This window comes from Ranitomeya imitator, chromosome 5 (assembly GCF_032444005.1).
Source record: "Ranitomeya imitator isolate aRanImi1 chromosome 5, aRanImi1.pri, whole genome shotgun sequence".
In the NCBI taxonomy this organism is placed as follows: Eukaryota; Metazoa; Chordata; class Amphibia; order Anura; family Dendrobatidae; genus Ranitomeya; species Ranitomeya imitator.
In genome coordinates, this window is record NC_091286.1 from 582,515,003 (window position 1) to 582,538,948 (window position 23,946).

Below are 23,946 nucleotides of genomic sequence, written 5' to 3' on the forward strand. Positions count from 1 at the left end.
GTGCTCACCACACATCTAGATTAGTTCCTTTGGGGGTCTAGTTTCCAAAATGGGGTCATTTGTGGGGGATCTCTAATGTTTAGGCACACAGGGGCTCTCCAAACGCGACATGGTGTCCGCTAATGATTGGAGCTAATTTTCCATTTAAAAAGCCAAATGGCGTGCCTTCCCTTCTGAGCCCTCCCGTGCGCCCAAACAGTGGTTTACCCCCACATATGGGGTATCAGCATACTCAGGACAAACTGGACAACAACATTTGTGGTCCAATTTCTCCTATTACCATTGGCAAAATAGGAAATTCCAGGCTAAAAATCATTTTTGAGAAAAGAAAAATTATTTTTTATTTTCATGGCCCTGCATTATAAACTTCTGTGAAGCACTTGGGGGTTTAAAGTGCTCAGTATGCATCTAGATAAGTTCCTTGGGGGGTCTAGTTTCCAAAATGGGGTCACTTGTGGGGGAGCTCCATTGCATAGGCACACAGGGGCTCTCCAAATGCGACATGGTGTCCGCTAACAAATGGAGCTAATTCTCCATTCAAAAAGTCAAAAGGCGCGCCTTCCCTTCCGAGCCCTGCCGTGTGCCCAAACAGTGGTTTACCCCCACATATGAGGTATCGGCGTACTCGGGAGAAATTGCTCAACAAATTTTAGGATCCATTTTATCCTATTGCCCATGTGAAAATGAAAAAATTGAGGCGAAAAGAAATTTTTTGTGAAAAAAAAAAAAGCACTTTTTCATTTTTACGGAACAATTTGTGAAGCACCTGAGGGTTTAAAGTGCTCACTAGGCATCTAGATAAGTTCCTTGGGGGGTCCAGTTTCCAAAATGGGGTCACTTGTGGGGGAGCTCCAATGTTTAAGCACACAGGGTCTCTCCAAACGCGACATGGTGTCCGCTAACGATGGAGATAATTTTTCATTCAAAAAGTCAAATGGCGCTCCTTCCCTTCCGAGCCTTACCATGTGCCCAAACAGTGGTTTACCCCCACATGTGAGGTATCGGTGTGCTCAGGAGCAATTGCCAAACAAATTTTAGGATCCATTTTATCCTGTTGTCCATGTGAAAATGAAAAAATTGAGGCTAAAAGAATTTTTTTTGTGAAAAAATAGTACTTTTTCATTTTTACGGATCAATTTGTGAAGCAGCTGGGGGTTTAAAGCGCTCACTATGCATCTAGATAAGTTCCTTGGGGCGTCTAGTTTCCAAAATGGGGTCACTTGTGGGGGAGCTCCAATTTTTAGGCACACGGGGGCTCTCCAAACTTGACATGGTGTCCGCTAAAGAGTGCAGCCAATTTTTCATTCAAAAAGTCAAATGGCGCTCCTTCCCTTCCAAGCCCTGCCGTGTGCCCAAACAGTGGTTTACCCCCACATATGAGGTATCAGCGTACTCAGGACAAATTGGACAACAACTTTCGTGGTTCAGTTTCTCCTTTTACCATTGGGAAAATACAAAAATTGTTGCTGAAAAATCATTTTTGTGACTAAAAAGTTAAATGTTCATTTTTTCCTTCCATGTTGCTTCTGCTGCTGTGAAGCACCTGAAGGGTTAATAAACTTCTTGAATGTGGTTTTGAGCACCTTGAGGGGTGCATTTTTTAGAATGGTGTCACTTTTGGGTATTTTCAGCCATATAGACCTCTCAAACTGACTTCAAATGTGAGGTGGTCCCTAAAAAAATGGTTTTGTAAATTTCGTTGTAAAAATGAGAAATCGCTGGTCAAATTTTAACCCTTATAACTTCCTAGCAAAAAAAAATTTTGTTTCCAAAATTGTGCTGATGTAAAGTAAACATGTGGGAAATGTTATTTATTAACTATTTTGTGTCACATACCTCTCTGGTTTAGCAGAATAAAAATTCAAAATGTGAAAATTGCGAAATTTTCAAAATTTTCGCCAAATTTCCGTTTTTATCACAAATAAACACAGAATTTATTGACCTAAATTTACCACTAACATGAAGCCCAATATGTCACGAAAAAACAATCTCAGAACCGCTAGGATCCATTGAAGCGTTCCTGAGTTATTACCTCAAAGGGACACTGGTCAGAATTGCAAAAAACGGCAAGGTCTTTAAGGTCAAAATAGGCTGGGTCATGAAGGGGTTAAACCACTGCTGCAGAAGATCCCTTCATTTGTCAAGGATACAGGAAGCTTCTTATCTGCATTACAATCGATTGACTGGCAACTTAGTTTTTCTTTAGCCTCCATTGATATCGTGAATTTATACACAAGAATCCCACAGGCTAAAGGTATAGAAGCAATACGAAAAATCTTGCTAAATACTGAGAAAGATCCTGATTTTATTTCATTTGTGGTGGAGAGTTTAGAATTTGTTTTGTCACATAATGCCTTCAAATTCATAGATAAATGGTTCCTACAATGTGTTGGTACTGCAATGGGTACGCCCGTTGCATGTGTTTTTGCCAACTTATTTTTAGCAGTCTTCGAAGAAAAATATATTAAGGCTGCAATAAATCCGTATTTGAAGCATATGCGACTTTACTTGCCTTTCGCAGACGACATTTTTATCGTCTGGGATGGCACAAAAAGTGATTTTGATAATTTTGTCTCCCATTTAAATGAAGTTAATGAGGACAACATGCGGTTCACATCCTGCTTTGACAACAAAACTCTCGAATTTCTAGATGTTCAAATATCAATACTAGAAGATAAATTAGTCACAAAAGTATATAAAAAGCCAACGGCCACTAATAATTTACTTCATTTTAACAGTGCCCATCCGTTGCATACAAAACGAAGTATACCATATAGCCAGATGGTGCGCCTTAGAAAAATTAATAATAATGAAGAAATTTTTAGGGAGCAAATAAAAGATCTTAAAACATGTTTTTTTGAACAGAAATTATCCTTCCCAATTATTAGCGAATGCTGAGTCAAGAGCTCTTAAACTCTCGCAGAAAGACATATTAAAAAACCGTAAAAAAGACAAACAGTACAAATTAAAACAACAAGAACCACATAGGTTTACGTTCACCTTCACACATAGCCCTATGGACAACGAAGTATATGCCGCAATAAGAAAGAATTGGCATGTTTTACAAAATGACAGGGATTTATCTAAAATTGTCCCTAAACAGCCTCATTTTGCCTACAAACGCACGAGAAACTTGGGTAACTTACTTGTTCACAATCGAATGTTGCCAGAAAATAATAATTGGCTAGAGAAATCATTGCCGAGCGGCAATCATAGATGCGGTAGTTGTAACTTCTGTCACCTTCGAGTACTTGGCAGTTCTATACGAATAGGTCCGATAACACACACAGTGCATGATTTCATCTTATGCAAAAGCAAATATGTGGTCTATGTCATCTTTTGTCCATGTTTATTTTATTATATAGGCAAAACCATTCGCCCAATGACAGTAATATTTAGAGACCATTACAGATCAATATCCACAGGCAAGGGATCTTTACGTTTTATTAAGCACATACAGGAAAAACATAATGCAGATCCTAATGTGTTACGTTTCGCCGGCTTGGAGGTGGTTAAAAATCCACCCCAAGGTGGCGATCGAAATAAAATTCTCCTACAACATGAAGCAAGGTGGATTATAAAGACAAACGCTCAAGGTCCAATAGGACTAAATGACAAACTTGACATGTCAATATTTTTATGATTGCAATAATGATTCATTCCAAATATTGCATCTTGTGATTGTAATAATTGTATATTCCAATGTTATTGTTTATGCATTTCCGCAGCACAAAGTGATTTTAATTGTTATGTGTAATTATATGTTGTTTTTACACTTACTCACTTTCTTCACTCACCTGTCGACTCCTATAAAAAGGAAATGACACACTTGATTGTGCACCTGGACCCGTGGAAGCGCATTTTGCGTGAAACGGCCGTAGTCCTTCTCCTCTCCCCCGCACCCAATCCTCTTTCCTGCCGCCTCTCCGCATAATGTCTCACATCGCTTTAAGCGAATAAAGGACACTATCTTCAGCAAGAATCTGGTGAGTGCTGCATCTTTTGTTATTTAACAAGTTGGAAAGTCTGTCTGCTTTATATGCTAAGCACCACCCGGCATCTGCAAACACATAAGGTACCTTCACACATAACGATATTGTTAACGATATCGTTGCTTTTTGTGACGTAGCAACGATATCGTTAATGAAATCGTTATGTGTGACAGCGACCAACGATCAGGCCCCTGCTGGGAGATCGTTGGTCGCTGAATAAAGTCCAGAACTTTATTTCGTCGCTGGACTCCTGCTGACATCGCTGGATCGGCGTGTGTGACACCGATCCAGCGATGTCTTCACTGGTAACCAGGGTAAACATCGGGTAACTAAGCGCAGGGCCGCACTTAGTAACCCGATGTTTACCCTGGTTACCATCCTAAAAGTAAAAAAAAACAAACGCTACATACTTACCTACAGCCGTCTGTCCTCCAGCGCTGTGCTCTGCTCTCCTCCTGTACTGGCTGTGAGCGTCGGTCAGCCGGAAAGCAGAGCGGTAACGTCACCGCTCTGCTTTCCGGCCGCTGTGCTCACAGCCAGTACAGGAGGAGTGCAGAGCACAGCGCTGGAGGACAGACGGCTGTAGGTAAGTATGTAGCGTTTGTTTTTTTTTACTTTTAGGATGGTAACCAGGGTAAACATCGGGTTACTAAGCGCAGCCCTGCGCTTAGTTACCCGATGTTTACCCTGGTTACCGGCATCGTTGGTCGCTGGAGAGCGGTCTGTGTGACAGCTCTCCAGCGACCAAACAGCGACGCTGCAGCGATCCGGATCGTTGTCGGTTTCGCTGCAGTGTCGCTTAATGTGAAGGTACCTATAGACTGGTGGCTTGAAGTTTATGCGGAGACTTCTCCTACACTGTTACTGCCTGTGAAGATTAACACATCGAGTGCCGCTCAGTTCCTTTTATGCGGGTCAGTGTTCAAAAGTACAACTCGTCCCACAAAATATAAGCCCTCAGATGACCATATTGATGGAAAATTTAAAAAGTTATGGCTCTGGGAAGGAGGGGAGAGAAAAACGAAAACACAAAAACGAAAAAGGGCTGCATCTTGAAGGGGTTAATGTTATTTTTACCACTGACACATTATTGAGAAAGACCTGGGACGGTCGAAACTCAGGTGCGGACACTGATAGCTTGAGGCCCCTGTGCAAGAAATGTGTCTGGACCTCCCTCCTTTTATGGCAAAAAAGCTACAGATATATACCTGGGGGGACAAATAAGTGTTTGATCCTTTGCTGATTTTGTAAGTTTGGCGACTGACAAAGACATGAACAGGCTATAATTTTAAGGGTAGGCTAATTATAACATTGAAAGATAGAATTTCAAAAATAAAATCTGGAAAATCACATTGTATAAATGTATTTGTATTTTGCAGTGAGAAATAAGTATTTGATCCCTACCAACCATTAAGGCTACTTTCACACTAGCGTCGGTACGGGCCCGTCGCAGTGCGTCGGGCCGATGTACCGATGCATGCTGTGAAGTAAAATCACAACGGGGGCAACGGATGCAGTTTTACAATGCATCCGCTGCTCCATTGTAAGGTATTGGGAGTTGCGGCCGCGCATGCGCGGTCGGAAAAAGCGGACCCGACGGACAAAAAAACATTGCGAGCAATGTTTTTTTTGTCCCGACGGACTGCAAAAACACGTTGCATCCTTCGCACGACGGATGCAACGTGTGGCAATCCGTCGCAATGCGTCGCTAATTAAAGTCTATGGAGAAAAAACGCATCCTGCAGGCAACTTTGCAGGAAACGTTTTTTCTTCAAAATGACGCATTGTGACGTGCGTCGAACGACGCTAGTGTGAAAGTAGCCTAAGGGTATGTGCACACGTTGCGGATTCTCTGCGGATCCGCAGCGTTTTTTTGAGGTGCAGAAACACTGCAGATCCGCAATTGATTTACAGTACAATGTAAATCAATGAGAAAAAAAATGCTGTGCACACTTTGCGGAAAATCCGCTGCGAAACGCTGCGGTTTAAAAGAAGTAGCATGTCACTTCTTTTTTGTGAATCTGCAGCGTTTTTGTACCCATTCCATTATAGAAAACCACAGGGGTGAAAAACGCAGCAAATCCGCAAGAAAACCGCAGCAAAAACACAAAAAAATGCTGCGGAACCGCACAAAAAACGCAACAAATCCGCTGGTGCGTTTTCTGCCAGGAGAGGCAGAATCCGCACCAGAAATTCCTAAGCCTAATCCTGATGTACAATAACAAATTGTATTGTGGTATCGTGTTAGGCCGCCGTCACACATGCGAGTTTTACGGACGTAAGAGCGCAGAATCTACGTCCGTAAAACTCGCAAAAAATACGGCACAATTATTCTCTATGCCCCTGCTCCTATTTGCCGTATTTTACTGATCAGTATTATACGGCTTTCTACGGCCGTACAAAATCGCAGCATGCTGCGTTTGTCACCGTACTGCGCAAGAAATACGCCAATGAAAGTCTATGGAAGCGTGAAAAATACGGATTACACACGGACAAGCAGTGTGACTTGCGAGAAATACGCAGCGCTGTTAGAGAGAAAAGCCGGTAATTCAGTGCGGTGTACAGTAAAATCACACTGACAGCTTACAGTAGAATAGGTAGAATAAATGTGTACACAAAGAATAGGTATATATATATATATATATGTCAGTGAGACACATATATGTATATATATTAATATTTATTCCAGCGCTAGACAGCTTGAAAGCCGGTAATTCAATTACCGGCTTTTTCCTTCTCCTTCCTAAAACCCGACATGATTTGAGACATGATTTACATACAGTAAACCATGTCTTCTCTCCATTTTTTTTGCAGATTCCACACTACTAATGTCAGTAGTGTGTATCTGCAAAATTTGGCCGTTCTAGCTCTTAAAATAAAGGGTTAAATGGCGGAAAAAATTGGCGTGGGCTCCCGCGCAATTTTCTCCGCCAGAGTAGTAAAGCCAGTGACTGAGGGCAGATATTAATAGCCTGGAGAGGGTCCACGGTTATTGGCCCCCCCCTGGCTAAAAATATCTGCCCCCAGCCACCCCAGAAAAGGCACATCTGGAAGATGCGCCTATTCTGGCACTTGGCCACTCTCTTCCCATTCCCGTGTAGCGGTGGGATATGGGGTAATGAAGGGTTAATGCCACCTTGCTATTGTAAGGTGACATTAAGCCTAATTAATAATGGAGAGGCGTCAATTATGACACCTATCCATTATTAATCCAATTGTAGTGAAGGGTTAAATAAAACACAAACACATTATTTAAAATTATTTTAATGAAATAAAAACAATGGTTGTTGCAGTATTTTATTCAACGCCCAATCCAGTCACTGAAGACCCTCGTTCTGTGAGTAAAAAAACATAATAAACCAACAATATACTTACCCTCCGCAGATCTGTAACGTCCAACGATGTAAATCCTTCTGAAGGGGTTAAAACATTTTGCAGCAAGGAGCTGTGCTAATGCAGGCTGCTCCTCGCTGCAAAACCCCAGGGAATGAGGCTAAAAATAGATCAATGATCTATATTTAGCTTTATTTGCGGTGAGGCGCCCTCTGCTGGCTGTTCATAGATCGTGGGAAATTACCTAGAAAGCCAGGGAGCTTTCTAGGTAATTTCCCACGATCTATGAACAGCCAGCAGAGGGCGCCTCACCGCAAATAAAGCTAAATATAGATCATAGATCTATTTTTAGCCTCATTCCCTGGGGTTTTGCAGCGAGGAGCAGCCTGCATTAGCACAGCTCCTTGCTGCAAAATGTTTTAACCCCTTCAGAAGGATTTACATCGTTGGACGTTACAGATCTGCGGAGGGTAAGTATATTGTTGGTTTATTATGTTTTTTTACTCACAGAACGAGGGTCTTCAGTGACTGGATTGGGCGTTGAATAACATACTGCAACAACCATTGTTTTTATTTCATTAAAATAATTTTAAATAATGTGTTTGTGTTTTATTTAACCCTTCACTACAATTGGATTAATAATGGATAGGTGTCATAATTGACGCCTCTCCATTATTAATTAGGCTTAATGTCACCTTACAATAGCAAGGTGGCATTAACCCTTCATTACCCCATATCCCACCTCTACACGGGAATGGGAAGAGAGTGGCCAAGTGCCAGAATAGGCGCATCTTCCAGATGTGCCTTTTCTGGGGTGGCTGGGGGCAGATATTTTTAGCCAGGGGGGGGCCAATAACAGTGGACCCTCTCCAGGCTATTAATATCTGCCCTCAGTCACTGGCTTTACTACTCTGGCGGAGAAAATTGCGCGGGAGCCCACGCCAATTTTTTCCGCCATTTAACCCTTTATTTTAAGAGCTAGAACGGCCAAATTTTGCAGATACACACTACTGACATTAGTAGTGTGGAATCTGCAAAAAAAATGGAGAGAAGACATGGTTTACTGTATGTAAACCATGTCTCAAATCATGTCGGGTTTTAGGAAGGAGAAGGAAAAAGCCGGTAATTGAATTACCGGCTTTCAAGCTGTATAGCGCTGGAATAAATATTAATATATATACATATATATGTGTCTCACTGACATATATATATATATATATATATATATATATATACCTATTCTACGTGTACACATTTATTCTACCTATTCTACTGTAAGCTGTCAGTGTGATTTTACTGTACACCGCACTGAATTACCGGCTTTTCTCTCTAATATATGTGTCTACTGACATATATATATATATATATATATATATATATATATATATATATATATGACAGTATATATATATTTTCTTTTCTATTTGGGACACATGGATCACTTCTATAGCGGTATGTTGGTTTTGCTAGCCTGCGAGAAAACCACGCAGTACGGATGCCATACGGATTACATACGGAGGATGCCATGCGCAAAAAACGCTGACACACCCTGCCTACGGAGGAGCTACGGACCACTTTTTTCGGGACTTTTCAGCGTATTACGGCCGTAACATACGGACCGTATTGTTTTACGCTGTGTGTGACGCCGGCCTTAGCCAGAAAAATCGATGTGAATACTTTTCTGCCCAATGATGACAGAAGTATTCTAGGAGTGATACCTTTATTGGCTAACCAGAAAATAATATGTTTGCAGCTTTCAGAGCACAGTGGCTCGTTGTTCAGGCAAGATTACAGATAGATTAATAAGAAAAAAGCACAATATATAAAGAACAGTACAGCAGGACATTGTTAGGGGGTGGGAAGTGTGAGGAGTCCATACATAAGCCAAGATAATCACATTAGGCATTTTCTAAAGCCCCTGTCACACAAAGCGAGATCGCTAGCGAGATCGCTGCTGAGTCACAAGTTTTGTGACGCAACAGCGACCTCAGTAGCGATCTCGCTATGTGTGACACATAGCAGCGACCAGGCCCCTGCTGTGAGATCACTGGTCGTGTCGGAATGGCCTGGACCGTTTTTTGATCGTTGAGGTCCCGCTGGGTAGCACACATCGCTGTGTTTGACACCTTACCAACGACCTCGTTGACAGGACGTCCCATTGAATCGTCATGAAATAGCATCGTTGTACAGGTCGCTACAGGTTGCCGCATCGCTGCTGCGTCGTTGGGGAGATCTCACTGTTTGACATCTCACCAGCGACCACATAGCGACGCAGCAACGATCCCTGACAGGTCGTATCGTTGTCGGGATCGCTTTAGCGTCGCTAAGTGTGACGGGGCCTTTACAAATGGAGAGGTAATGGGAACAATGTTCTTAGTTATCTGGAGTATGTCAGGTGGAGGTGTGAATTGTATCCATGTAGTGACTCATAAATCCAGGTGTTAAATTGAGTCCTAGTGTCAACAAATTAAACATATTCATTAGTTTGTATTCCCAAATTTTTCCTTCCCTGTGGTCCTTAATATTACCTTTTAGTATTAAGACTTTTAAATCTGTCATACTGTGTCCAGGTCCAGATAAATGTTTTCCCACCGGTGTGTCCACTTCATTCCGGATTGTGTGTCTGTGTAGGTTCATCCTAGTTTGTAGTCTTTGCATAGTTTCCCCTATATAAATACTTCCAGGGCACCTCGTACATTGTATCATGTACACCACGTTGGAGGATGTACAAGAAAAGGAGCCCATGACCTTGTAGTCCTGATTTGTGTTTGGTACACGGACTATATCTGTTGATAATATGTGGCTACACGTTTTGCATTTTTTATTGTTACAGGGGAATATGCCAGTCACTGTTGGTGATGAGAGGACACTTCTAACAAGCAGATTCCTTAAGTTAGGAGGCTGTTTATAGGAGAGAAGTGGTAGTTCTGGGAATATGTCTTTCAATTTGTGATCTCTATGGAATATGGGTTGGAGATCAGCACCAATTTTCCTTAGGATGCTCATGTGGGGGTTGAATGTGACCACAAGAGGCACCCTGTTGTTATCCTCTTTGTAATCCAGGAGGCTGTTTCTTGGGATCCTTGTAGCCCTGAGGATCTGTTCATCTATTACCAGTGGATGGTATCCTTGTTGTAGGAATAGTTTTAAAACACAGAAGTACCAAATGATCACAGGAGATGTATTATATATCTATTTCTATCCCACATACGTCATATCACTCCCAGGTACTCTGTGCAATTTGTGTGATTACCATCACCACGTGAAGTAGATAATCCCAAACACCCTGACTATAGACACACCAGAGATAAACACCACACAAGAAATGATATTAAAAAATCTGCCTTTATTACACAATTGAAGATAGCAACAAATAAATCATAAAAGTACGTATCACATAAAATCACAAAATTAGTACATACCACAGGACATATAAGATTGTTAAAAATAGCAGCATACCCAATAACACATCAATAGATCTCCAAGAAAATTAATAAGAATAAAATCAATGCAATATGACATTAAAAAAATCTATATTATTAGCAATCGTAGGTCTTATTGCCAGGTGCTATGTGCAAAAATATATATAAAAAATGGTAAAATCCATATGCCCCCAAAAAGTGCTTGCTTGTTCACAACCAATGAACTAGAAAAAGTGCTAGGTGCTATGTAAATGGAATTGTCCGAAACGCGCATTGGGGTGCGTTACCACTAGACACAGCTACCCAAGGTATTTACCGATATTTATATTATTATTCTAGGTCCCCCCGCGTACTTCCAGTTCACTTTAGTATCTGGGTGCGTACTAACACGTATAGGAGTAATGGTTACTCCTTGCACATAGCAGTTTGTTGTGGAGTTTATGATTGCTGACGTGGTATTTATTCTTTGTTGCACACAGCACTTTGTTGTTAGGCGTTTGATTGATTTCCATTTACATAGCACCTAGCACTTTTTCTAGTTCATTGGTTGTGAACAAGCAAGCACTTTTTAGGGGCATATGGATTTTACCATTTTTTATATATATTTTTGCACATAGCACCTGGCAATAAGACCTACGATTGCTAATAATATAGATTTTTTTAATGTCATATTGCATTGATTTTATTCTTATTAATTTTCTTGGGGATCTATTGATGTGTTATTGGGTATGCTGCTATTTTTAACAATCTTATATGTCCTGTGGTATGTACTAATTTTGTGATTTTATGTGATACGTACTTTTATGAATTATTTGTTGCTATCTTCAATCTACTATATAAAGCTGAATGTGTGTGTGTGTGTGTATATGTGTGTATGTCCGGGATTGGCATCTGCACCGTCGCAGCTACAGCCACAAAATTTTGCACAGTCACACGTCTGGACCCCAAGAGCGTCATAGGCTATAATGTGAGGCGAAATTTTAACCCCGCGCGTTCCAATTCACCAAACAATTTTGCCCCTATCTACATAATGGGGAAAAAAGTGAAAGGAAAAGTATTGGAGGCGTCGCAGCTACAGAAACAAAATTTTGCACAGTCACACGTCTGGACCCTGAGAGCGTCATAGGCTTCGTTGTGAGGTGAAATTTTAACCCCGCGCGTTCCAATTCACCAAACAATTTTGCCCCTATCTACATAATGGGGAAAAAAGTGAAAGGAAAAGTGTTGGAAGCGTCGCAGCTACAGCAACAAAATTTTGCACAGTCACACGTCTGGACCCCGAGAGCGTCATAGGCTATGTTGTGAGGTGAAATATTAACCCCACGCTTTCCAATTCACCAAACAATTTTTCCCCTATCTACATAATGGGGAAAAAAGTGAAAGTAAAAGTGTTGGAGGCGTCGCAGCTACAGAAACAAAATTTTGCACAGTCACACGTTGGGACCCTGAGAGCGTCATAGGCTTCGTTGTGAGGTGAAATTTTAACCCCGCGCGTTCCAATTCACCAAACAATTTTGCCCCTATCTACATAATGGGGAAAAAGTGAAAGGAAAAGTGTTGGAAGCGTCGCAGCTACAGCAACAAAATTTTGCACAGTCACACGTCTGGACCCCGAGAGCGTCATAGGCTATGTTGTGAGGTGAAATTTTAACGCCGCGCTTTCCAATTCACCAAACAATTTTGCCCCTATCTACATAATGGGAAAAAATGAAAGGAAAAGTGTAGGAGGCAAATTGACAGCTGCCAGATGTGAACAAGGGGAACTTAAAGAATGAGAGCGATGGCGCCAAAGAGTATATACCGTACAGTTGCTAAGGTGGGGCCTCGACATGGGATACTCACCACACACGGGGATATGAACACACACAAAATGCGCCACACACTACCACGTGCTTGAACACATATTACCCTCAGCACACATTTCACCACAAATACACCAACCTCGCCACATAAAAGTCAAAACACAAAAGTCGCCACTCAAAACTCGCCACGCGCAGAACTCACCACATGCAAAAACTAGGCTCTTGCAAAACTCGCCACAAGTGCAAAATTCTCCTCATGAAAAACTCGCCACACGCAAAACTTGCACACGCGGAAAAATTGCCACATGCACAAAAGTTGCAACACATGCAAAAGTTGCCTCACACAAAACTTGCACATACTCAAAAGACACCACACATAATACTCGCAACGCGCAAAACTTGCTGCACACAACTTGCAACACTAACCTGTCACATGCAACTCGACACACAAAAAGTTGCTACACGCATGTTGCTACACAAAACTCATCTCACAAAAGTCGCTACATGCATGTCGCCACACGCAACTCAACACACACAACTTGACAAACGAAACTCGCCCTAAAACACACACAAGTCTGGTATTATCCTTCAAAAATAAAAATCTGATTAATAAGCAGACAAACTACAACAATTGCACCATATAGGAAATACGGCAGCTATCAGTCACATGACCTGTCTATTATGTGTATGTGTGAGCTAATATATACTGCCAGGGGGAGGGCTTCCTGTTGGCTGGGGATTTATCAGGCTGCCAATTTAGCTTACAAATACTGAGGTAAAAATACTGAGCAAATAACGTGTGAACGAGGTCTAATACAGGAGGAGATGACACACAGGTATATACTATATACAGGGGAGATGACACACAGATATATACTATATACAGGAGAGATGACACACAGGTATATACTATATAGAGGAGGAGATGACATATAGGTACATATATATACAGGAGGAGATGACATACAGGTATATACTATATACAGGAGGAGATGACATACAGGTACATGCTATATATAGAAGATGACATGCAGGTATATACTATATGCAGGAGGAGATGACACTCAGATATATACTATATACAGGGGAGATGACACACAGGTATATGCTATATACAGGAGGAGATGACATACAGGTATATGCTATATATAGAAGATGACATGCAGGTATATACTATATGCAGGAGGAGATGACACTCAGATATATACTATATACAGGGGAGATGACACACAGGTATATACTATATACAGGAGGAGATGACATACAGGTATATACTATATATAGAAGGAGATGACATTCAGGTATATACTATATATAGGGGAGATGACACACAGCAGGTATATACTATATACAGGGGAGATGACATACAGGTATATACTATATACAGGAGATGACATACAGATGTATACTATATATAAGGGAGATGACAAACATGTATATACTGAGGTGATGAGGTGAAAATGAGAGGTGTGAGGTGAAAATGAAAAGGTGTGAGTGCAAAATGAGAGGAGTGAGGAAAAATAGTGGAGTGATCAGAAAATGACAGATGTGAGGTTGAAATGACAAGTGTTAGGGGGGAATGAGAGGTGTGAGGGAGAAAATGAGAGATGTGATTGGGAAAATGAGAGGCGTGATGGGAAAATAAGAGAAGTGAGGTGCTATAACTAACCACAGATATTTACTATGCCCAGGCAACGCCGGGCTCTTCAGCTACTTGTGTAATAAAGGCAGATTTTTTTATATCATTTCTTGTGTGGTGTTAATCTCTGGTGTGTCTATAGTCAGGGTGTTTGGGATTATCTACTTGTTGTAGGAATGTATTCCTCAGTGATAGCAGCTGTAGTTCCCTGTCTTTACTGTCTGAACAGATCCGAATATACCTCAGAGCTTGACTGTAGATGATAGATTTTTTTGTGTGTCTTGGATGAAAGCTGTTCAATCTAAGATAAGCCGGACGTCTGGTGGGCTTGTGGTAAATGGATGTCTGTATGGCATTGTCCTTGATGTATATGGTCATGTCCAGAAAATGTATTTGGGTCTTTGAAACGTTGAGGGAGAGCTTGATGGTTGGGTGGAACTTGTTTAAGTTATTGTGGAAGGTGAGTAGATCATCTTTTGAGCCTGTCCATATTATTAGCAGATCATCAATGTAGCGGAAGTATGCAAAAGGTTTAACAGAACAAGATGACAAAAATTCTTCCTCTAGTTTCGCCATAAGTAAGTTAGCATATTGTGGGGACATTTTGCTTCACATGGCGCTGCCTATACACTGTTGGTATAAATTGTTCCCAAAAGAAAAATAGTTGTGATGGAGCACAAACGTGATAAATTGCAGTGTTGGGAATACAAACTAATGAATATGTTTAATTCGTTGACACTAGGACTCAATTTAACACCTGGATTTATGAGTCACTAGTACATGGATACAATTCACACCTCCACCTGACATACTCCAGATAACTAAGAACATTGTTCCCATAACCTCTCCATTTGTAAGAAAATGCCTAATTTGATTATCTTGGCTTATGTATGGACTCCTCACACTTCCCACCCCCTAACAAATGTCCTGCTGTACTGTTCTTTAAATATTGTGCTCTTTTCTTATTAATCTATCTGTAATCTTGCCTGAAGAAGGAGCCTCTGTGCTCTGAAAGCTTGCAAACATATTATTTTCTGGTTAGCCAATAAAGGTATCACTCATAGAATACTTCTGTCATCATTGGGCAGAAAAGTATTCACATCTAAGCCTAATCTGCAACGTGTGAACATAGCCTAAGAGTTCTGGCTCCTGCAGACCAGTTAGATCAGAGGTCCCCCAACGTTTCTGACCTTGAGAGCCACATCCAGCCTTGAGAGAGAGTCGCGAGCCACATTCAGCTCTCGCCCCCCCTCACAATAGTGGCAACCAAAGCCCCCACTACAGGCATAATGGTAACCAAAGCTCTTCCACAAAAATCAACCACCCCAAAGCAGTATACTAAGATCCAGGGGTTCCCACAATACCCCCATTCAGTATTCTGCTATAAAACACTCCCAGGACACTGTCACATCCAGCTTCAAGCACCTCCTCTTACAGGTGGTGTCAGCTTGTCTCCAGCCTACCATACTTAAATCATCTCTAAACCCTTAAGACCAGTATAGATGCATCCAGATCTGCTCTCCTGTGCAGGACTGCCCACAAAATTCACCATTTTCAGATGTGCTCTTCATACCTGTTTTACCTGGAGAATATGCACCAAGCTGGCAGACAGCCACATGCCACAATTCATGGGACCGCGAGCCACATGTGGCTCCCGAGCTACAGGTTGGGGACCCCGAGTTAGATGCTCCTAATCAACTCATTACCTGCATGAAAGACAGCTGTCTTACATAGTCACCTTTATAAAAGACTCCTGTCCACAGACTCAATTAATCAGTCAGACTCTAACGTCTACAACATGGACAAAACCAAAGAGCTTTATAAGGATGTCAAGGACAAGATCAGAGACCTGCACAAAGCTCAAATGGGCTACAAAACCATCAGTAAGATGCTGGTGAGAAGGAGACAACTGCAGGGCAGCACAACATCTCTAAGACATAGAGGAACATTTTATGCTAGGTGTCCAGCTTTGAGACCTAATAGTTGAAAGTCACAGAGGAAGTAGGGAGTATGGTGGTTTTGTTGGCCAGATATTGCTTGACCATCTTTAAAAACTTTTCCCTCTTTGTCAAAAATACCTGGTCATCAGGACCTGGTCGCTAGGATGGTGTCATGAAATTGGCCCATGTCTTTGAGAGTATACGCCTGCCTCTTCTGTGTGTCTCCCTGGCCTCTCCTCCTTGGTTGGGTCAGGAAGCTTGCCTTTTCAGCTAGCGTTGTCTGCAAATCCAGACCCACCCTAAAATGCTGTAATAAGCTGGGTATTTAACCTCTGGACTCCTCTCACTCTACAGCTGTACTCTCATCCTAGCACTAAATATGGCTGATTAACCCCTCTCATCACTTAATGTCCTGGATGATTTTTCCGATAGTACATTGGAGATGGATGATGAGAAGGAGTAGGAAGGGGTGCAGGAACTGCTGTAAGATCGAAGTTGGGTCAGCAATCCTTGGCATCAGGAGCACATACGCCATGCCAGGGCATGACTCGGCCCCAGCCTCCACAATGTTGTGACATTGTGCTATTAGTGAAATGTAGCGTCCCTGGCCACAAGAGCTTGTCCATGTGTCATTCGTTGAGTGGACAATCCCAGTAAGTGTTTTGGTATAGGCATGGGTGATGTTCCTGGACATATGCTGGTACAAGGCACGTGAACAATATACAATTTTCACCAGAGCACGGAATAGTGTATGGGTTAAAAATGTAATCCACCTAATTTTTTTAGTGCTGTTTTGAAATGTTAGATGTCAGACAGTACTACAGAACACGTGAAACTGTATGGCTGAGAAATTTAAGCCTGCAAAAATTTTTAACTTTTTTTCAGTTTTATAGATCACAGAAATGTACTCCATACCATGGAATAGTGTATGGGTTACAACTGTAATCCAGAAAAAAAAGTGTTTTTTTTTTAGTGTTACATAATATCAATAAAACCACGAAAAAAACGCATACATTAAGCATCCTATTATTAAAATGCATTCTGCATTTTTTGTGCACATGCTGTATTTTTTTTCCGCGGCGAAATCGCATTCCGGAAAAATACGCAGCATGTTCATTCTTTATGTGGAATTGCGGGGATCCCCGATAAGAATGCATTGATTCCCATACTTCCCACATGGGGAAATGCCGATCATGCGGGAAGTAAGCTCCTGGTCCAAATAATGCTTTGCGAATATGACCTGTGATGACGTAGTGGTCTCGCGAGACCACTACGTCATCTGGGGTCATGCCGCAAAGCATTACTGGGACCAGAGCATCGCGAGGAGTGGGAAAGGCTGCCGGGGATGCCGGAAGGTGAGAATATCATGATTTTTTATTTTTTTAAATTATTTTTAACATTCTATCTTTTTACTATTGATGCTGCATAGGCAGTATCAATAATAAAAAGTTGGTCACACTTGTCAAACACTATGTTTGACAAGTGTGACCAGTCTGTCAATCAGTTTTCCAAGCGATGCTACAGATCACTTGGAAAACGCTAGCATTCTGCAAGTTTTCAAAATGCTAGTGTTTATCAGGAATACGCATGCCAATTCCGCATGCAATATACCCGCAGCAGGAGTTGCGGAATTGCTACGGAAATTTCCACGGCAATTCTGCAACGTGTGCACTTAGCCTTAGAGATTACAGAAATGTACCACAGGCAACGTTAAACTGTATGGCTGAGAAATATTAGCCTGCTAATTTTTAAATTTTTTTTGATCACAGAAATGTACCCCAGACCACGTAATACTGTATGGGTGAAAAATTTAACCCTGCAAACATTTTAACAAATTTTTGTAGTGCTGTATAACATAAAAAAGTAACATAAAGCACATAATATTCAATGGATCAAAATATATATATATATATATATATATATATATATATATATAATTTTTTCTCTTCCTTCCCCCCCCCCCCAAAAAAAGCAGCTTTATATTTGGCAATACACTGCACAGCAAAGCAAACTACTAACCCTTAGAAGGACTGTTAGTATGATGGTTCAGCTTCAGCACCAGGCCTCTGATTCATTATAAACACAGTTGCATATTTAATGCCAGAAGTGGGGATACTAAGTAGTATCAACCCACAATTACAATATTATATAAACTCCATAACGTGATTTTATAAATAGGAGAAAAATTGGAGTAGCCAATTAAAGAGTAAAAAAGTGCAAAATTTATTAAAGATAATCAAAGAACACACTATAAAATTGTCAATGAGGACGGACACATAGGAATGCATATAATAGTAATGTGCACGTAGTAATAAATCATGGGGTAATGCATCTACCCAGAGTTTTAACTAGATGCTAATGAAGTGCAAGATAAGTCGAGCCCAATAAGATAAGGTAGTATAATTGCCCGCAGAGTAAAAGTGGCTATATAATAAATTAAAGGCAGGACTTACCAAGACTTGTGCACAGAACCAGCAAGGTGGCAATCAGCCCCAAATGATGGCGGGTAGCCCCAGTAATGTGCACATAGTAGAAGATCATAGGGTAATACATCTGCCCAGAGTTTAGCTAGATACCAACAAGGTGCAAGGTAGGTCCAGCCCAATGAGATATAATATTGTAATTGCCCACAGAACAAAGAGGGCTATATAATAAATTAAAGGCAGGACTTACCAAGGCTTGTGCACAAGACTAGCAAGGTGGCAATCTGCCCCAAATGATGGCGGCATTCATTATACTGTGCATACATCGGCCTAGACAAGCACTCTCTCCCTCCAAACTGTTACAGAGCTAGGCAATGGCATCAGTGTGCCGAGCCTGGCTGCGCCTGCTATTTTATAACTCCTGATGATATCTCATGGCCAGCCAATCACAGTAATGCAAAGACAGCATTACAGTGATGCACCGGCAATTCCCGCATGCATACTGGCTGTATAACAGGCGCAAAAAATGTAGGCGGGGATTCGCGTTTTACATAGAGAGCCATAGAGAGCCACCCAATTCTCGCCAAGTAACGAGTACATCCGAGCATCGTAATACTCGAGCGATAACAGAGTGTCACCAAGCACATTTGCTCATCCCTACTGGATAATTGTAAGAGATGATTCGATGCAGGAGTACAAGAAACCAGCAAAAAAGAGGACCACATTTTGTAGAGTAATTTCTGTAACTGTTAATAATTCGCAATAGTGCTTAGATAGGTTTTACGGTACGTTATTGATTTTTTGCTAAGTTTCCTTTAACTAAACTTCAGAAAATTGGCATGACAAAATATTCTGCATCTTTATATTTGCAAAAATAATAGTGTTTCAAAGTACTAAAACTTTTATGCATAAATTATATGTAGCAGTAAAAGGAAAACTCTTTGATATCACAGAAACAAGTGGCAACTAAACATTTTCTATTGTCAGATTTGAATTTGGGAAGTAAAAATAATTAAGAAATGGCTCACTTTATAACTGAAGCTGACAACTTTTGAAAATATGTAGAACAGTATAATTAGATAATTAAATGATAATTAAGATAATTAGTGGCAATTTATAAACAGTGACATATTTAACACGTGTATGTTTGCTCTCAATTGTTGATCCTTATAGGACAGTTATTAATTTAATTTTGATGCTGATTTCTTGCTTACGCAAAGACTAATCTAAATGGAAAAGGGCGGAGTGATCCTTTGGAAGCTACGCAGAGATATATGAGTGAAGTTCACAAGAAAATGTAAAGGGCACTAGAATTTTCTAAAAGACAACAGCAGCGTGAGAGGAAGTGAAATTTTCTAAGAATACTATTATGGAACACAGGCGGAAAACAAGATCCAGGTAAATGTGTTAAATCCTTATCAAATGATCGCACAGCAGAATCGTTACATTATCGCAGTATCTACATTGGTCTAAATTTAATTTTCAGAAATCCGCACGCTTCCTTCAGAAACAACACAACTAAGATTTATGGAAGAAGATTTTCAATAGTTATAAAGATACATTTGTACGACTGTAGCATTGACTTCTGGGTAAATGTCAGGGGTTTGTGTGGTTTATGATTTGTTGTTTTTGCCACAGAACAGTGAATAGCCTCGTAATGTCATAAATATATATCAATATGCCATACTGTAGATAATCATTAGGTGTGGAAAAAATGCTGCAAACTGAAACTGCTTTAAAAATGTTAAGAGAATATGACAAAAACGTTTTTTTGAATGGTGCAGAAAATAAAATTAATGAAGTTCCTTCAAAGGCTTTCGGAAAGTGTGCATGCTTTGATGCAATTTAAAGACAAAGGGTGGTCACAGTAAATATTGATTTGATATAGATCTGTTTTATTCATTCACTATGCAGTTTGTTAATTGATTAAAACAAACTATTAGCGCTTTTTAAATCTATTTTATTTACTTTGCATTTTTTCCACACCTGCCTAAAAAAATTTGCACAGGACTGTGGCCTGGTTATAAAACCAACTGTATGGAAAAACATCTAAAAGTACATGACACACCTTTATTGCCATGTCACTCCCCAATATTATAGTGTTTTATAATGGATTTGAAGATGCAAGATAAATAGATTCACACACAGTTACTACATGATAATAATATAGTTCACTGAAATTATAAAAAATAACAGTATATATACAGTGTATGTGCGTGTACATATATATATATATATATATATATAAACGTCGCACATGGGCCAATAAAATACTCTTACTTTTTCTACTGGAGTGCTGCCTTCATCTTTCTGGACAATAGCATGAGGTTTGGTATATACCTGGAAGGATTTTTTGCACCCTCTGTCTTCTTTTGGTGCTGCTTCTTGTTTTCTTTTTCTATATGTATGTATATGTATATATATATACACACACACATATATATATATACACTAGCTGTACTACCCGGCTCCATAACTGCTGTTAGCAAAATAGAATGTGTTAACAAAAATTTATTCTGCACACAAAAACCACAAAACAAATAGATAGAAATGTAATTATTAAAAGGCAAAAACTAAGCTAATAGAAGCATTTCACAACATATATTTCAACAACAGAGATATTCCATACAGATTTAACTAAATTGGCCAAGTATTGTGAAGTAATCTTCTACTACTTATTCGAAAGCCTTTTGATAAACGACATTCTTAGTTTTTCCTGCAGGTGCAAAGACGAACAGATTTTTGGCTGTTCCAACTCTTGAACAGGCCACATAAAGTTGACCATGAGAAAAACATGGAGATTGTAAATCGATTGCAACTACTTTCAAGGACTGTCCCTGAACCTTGTTGATGGACATAGCAAATGCTAGTCGAACAGGAAACTGGAGGCATTTAAAATCAAAAGGCAAATCAGATGGAATGAGAGGAACTGTTGGAGTGAAAACATCTTCTCCTGTGGCACATCCTGTCAAAATGGTTGCCTCAATTACATGTGGAAACAGGTTCTTAATCAAGAGTCTTGTTCCATTAGACAGCTTTGGTGGATCCAAATTTCTCAATAGCAGAATAGGTGCTCCAGGTTTTAGAAAGAGGTTGTGAGGAGGAAGTCCTTGTGGCTCCAAGGAATTGAGGAACTCAGTTGGATAAAATAATGCTTGAGCAGGGTCTATTACTGTATCCACTGACTTGTAGGTTGGGCACACACCTGGAAGGAGATTTAGAATTTGAAGATTGATCTTGTTGACGCTGTCATTTTTGGGAGCTAGAATAGCTCTTTCACACAGCCAGCCAGAATTTTTGAAGTGGAGTTGAATGTTTGGAAAAACCTTTGCTTTCAACTCCTCAATGGAAGTCACAATGCAACAAAAGTTGCTTGGGAAGGTGATGTGTCCATTGGTTGAGTTTACTTGCCATCTCCAATAGTCAACAGCTGGCTCGAAAACAGTCCAGCAGCTCTTGTTTTCATGCTTGCAAGCCTCGCCTCCCTCTCCTTAGAAAGTTAATTGGCCCTTGAGGAAGCAGCTATTGTTCTCTTGTCTGCAAGCCTTGCTTCCCTCTGCTCAGAAAGTTCATTGGCTCTTGAGGAAGCAGCTGCTGTTCTCATGTGTGTCAGCCTTGTTTCTCGGCCTTCACATTTTTCATTGGCCCGTAAGGCAGCTTTTCTTTTCACATCAGCTGACATTCGTGCCATGGAATTCCTTTTCTTATGAGGCATTATTGTGGTAAAAATAGTCTGTATCTGGCAGTTTCTATATCCTCTCACATAGAGGTAATGTGACTGACATCAGCCTTTCCACCAACACACCCTAACTAACATGCTATTACCTCACACAAGCTTTGTTATACTGAGAATGTCCTTTGTTGCCTATATTAACCAATCAGTGCTCAGATTAATTAACTGTAGCAAAATAGAAGCTAAGCTGTGATTGGTTGCTATATGCAGCCTGATAAATTCCCATAGATAGGGATAATGGTGTGCACTCAGGTCGGGGACAAGGAGGTGCTGGTAAAACAGACCGTGTGGTCAAGTCAATCATAAAAAGAAAAATTACCGTACACTCAATACTGGTATGGTGCAAAAAGGTATATGCCAATTTTATTCGGAGAAACAAAAAATGTTTCCGCATTGATTTAAGTAGACCGAAACCCGATGTTTCGACCCTCCCGGGTCTTATTCATGGGGTTACTCTAGTCCATTAATACACATGTATAAGAGTGGCAGTAGTAGATGGTGAACAAACGATCCCTTTAAAGCATAACCTTATTGTAGGGCCAGTGAGGGCCGCTGTGTCCCAGGTGGATGTAATCTGGATGAGGAAGGCCGTAGCGTTTAGAAAAGGCCTGTGAAGTCCTGAGTCGTGTGTAGGAGTTAGTTGCGCTTCCCGCGCCCTGCTGTGCTGTCCTGGACAGCACAGCGGCCCTCACTGGCCCTACAATAAGGTTATGCTTTAAAGGGATCGTTTGTTCACCATCTACTACTGCCCTCCCCCCTGGCAGTATATATTAGCTCACACATACACATAATAGATAGGTCATGTGACTGACAGCTGCCGTATTTCCTATTTGGTACATTTGTTGCTCTTGTAGTTTGTCTGCTTATTATTCAGTTTTTTATTTTTAAAAGATAATAGCAGACTTGTGTGTGTTGTAGGGCGAGTTTCATGTGTCAAGTTATGTGTGTTGAGTTGCGTGTGGCGACATGCATGTAGCAACTTTTGTGAGATGAGTTTTGTGTGTTGACATGCGAGTAGCAACTTTTTGTGTGTTGAGTTGCATGTGACAGGTTAGTGGAGCAAGTTTTATGCAGCAAATTTTGCACATGGAGAGTTTTGCGCATGGCGAGTTTTATGTGTGGTGCGTTTTGAGTATGTGCAAGTTTTGTGTGATGCAACTTTTGCATGTGTTGCAACTGTTGTGCATGTGGCAATTTTTCCGCGTGTGCAAGTTTTGCGTGTGGCGAGCTTTCCATGAGGTGAGTTTTGCACGGGTAGCGAGTTTTTGCGTGAGCCTAGTTTTGCATGTGGCGAAATTTGCGCGTGGCGACTTTTGTGTTTCGACTTTTATGTGGAGAGGTTGGTGTATGTGTGGTGAAATGTGTGCTGAGGGTGGTATATGTGTTCAAGCACGTGGTAGTGTGTGGCGCATTTTGGGTGTGTTCATATCCCCGTGTGTGGTGAGTATCCCATGTCAGGGCCCCTCCTTAGCAACTGTACAATATAAACTCTTTGGCGCCATCGCTCTCATTCTTTAAGTCCCCCTTGTTCACATCTGGCAGCTGTCAATTTGCCTCCAACACTTTTCCTTTCACTTTTTTCTCCATTATGTAGATAGGGGCAAAATTGTTTAGTGAATTGGAATCCGCGGGGTTAAAATTTTGCCTCACAACATAGCCTAT